This window comes from Rhipicephalus microplus, chromosome 8, assembly GCF_043290135.1.
Source record: "Rhipicephalus microplus isolate Deutch F79 chromosome 8, USDA_Rmic, whole genome shotgun sequence".
In the NCBI taxonomy this organism is placed as follows: domain Eukaryota; kingdom Metazoa; phylum Arthropoda; class Arachnida; order Ixodida; family Ixodidae; genus Rhipicephalus; species Rhipicephalus microplus.
Window position 1 is genome coordinate 129,191,335 of NC_134707.1, and position 1,546 is coordinate 129,192,880.

Consider the following 1,546-nt stretch of genomic DNA (forward strand, 5'->3'; position numbering starts at 1 on the left):
AAATGGAATGTAAATAGGAAGAAAGAAGAAAGAAAAGTGGATGACAAAATTACCAGCCGTGAGAAGGAACGGAACCTACGACCTTCGAATAACGCGTTCGATGCTCTAACCACTGAGCAGTCACAACGGCCTTCCCTCCATCCACTTTTTTGGGTTTATATGTGTGAATTTAGAAGTAGAAGTGACAGTCAGCGCCATCTATAAGCCAAACAACGAGTGTGAAAACACACCTATGCGCATGTTTGGCGTCACGTAGCACGTGAACTTATTATGAGCGGGCAGCTGATTAATTGTCCCTCTTATACAACCTAAACATACCACGTCTGCCAGTACGAGACCCTCGTTCAATGATATAAGGAAAAGAAGTGTATACCTAAGGGCTCGTTTTTCCGTGTTTTAACACAATATTATTGAGATCTAACAGACAGTAATGCCAAGAAATGTACAGGGGAAGTTATTAGAACAATTGGAATGTAACTAGGAAGAAAGAAGAATGAAAAGTGGATGAAAAAATTACCAGCCGTGAGTAGGAACCGAACCTACGACCTTCGAATAAGGCGTTCGATGCTCTAACCACTGAGCTATCACAACGGCCTTCCCTCCATCAACTTTTTTGGGTTTATATATGTGAATTTAGAAGTAGGAGTGACAGTCAGCGCCATCTATAAGCCAAACAACGAGTGTGAAAACACACTTATGCGCATGTTTGGCGTGACGTAGCATGTGAACTTATTATGAGCGGGCAGCTGATTAATTGTCCCTCTTATACAACCTAAACACACCAAGTCTGCCAGCACGAGACCCTCGTTCAATGAAATAAGGGAAAGAAGTGTATACCTAAGGGCTCGTTTTTCCGTGTTTTAACGCAATACTAATGAGATCTAACAGACAGTAATGCCAAGAAATGTACAGGGGAAGTTATTAGAACAAATGGAATGTAAATAGGAAGAAAGAAGAAAGAAAAGTGGATGAAAAAATTACCAGCCGTGAGCAGGAACCAAACCTACGACCTTCGAATAACGCGTTCGATGCTCTAACCACTGAGCAATCACAACGGCCTTCCCTCCATCCACTTTTTTGGGTTTATATATGTGAATTTAGAAGTAGAAGTGACAGTCAGCGCCATCTATAAGCCAAACAACGAGTGTGAAAACACACTTATGCGCATGTTTGGCGTCACGTAGCACGTGAACGTATTATGAGCGGGCAGCTGATTAATTGTCCCTCTTATACAACCCAAACACACCAAGTCTGCCAGTACGAGACCCTCGTTCAATGAAATAAGGGAAAGAAGTGTATACCTAAGGGCTCGTTTTTCCGTGTTTTAACGCAATACTAATGAGATCTAACAGACAGTAATGCCAAGAAATGTACAGGGGAAGTTATTAGAACAAATGGAATGTAAATAAGAAGAAAGAAGAAAGAAAAGTGGATGAAAGAATTACCAGCCGTGAGCAGGAATTGAACCTACGACCTTCGAATAACGCGTTCGATGCTCTAACGACTGAGCTATCGCAACGGCCTTCCCTCTATCCGCTTTTTGGGT

General features: G+C 42.0%; 1 non-coding gene across 1 annotated transcript; it reads right to left on the minus strand.

Annotated features, from left to right (window-relative positions):
• Nucleotides 1–518: 518 nt before the first annotated feature.
• On the minus strand, nt 519–594 carry TRNAR-CCU (transfer RNA arginine (anticodon CCU)). The gene has a single exon. It is a non-coding gene; the product is annotated as a tRNA-Arg (tRNA).
• Between the last annotated feature and the right edge of the window lie 952 nt (nt 595–1,546).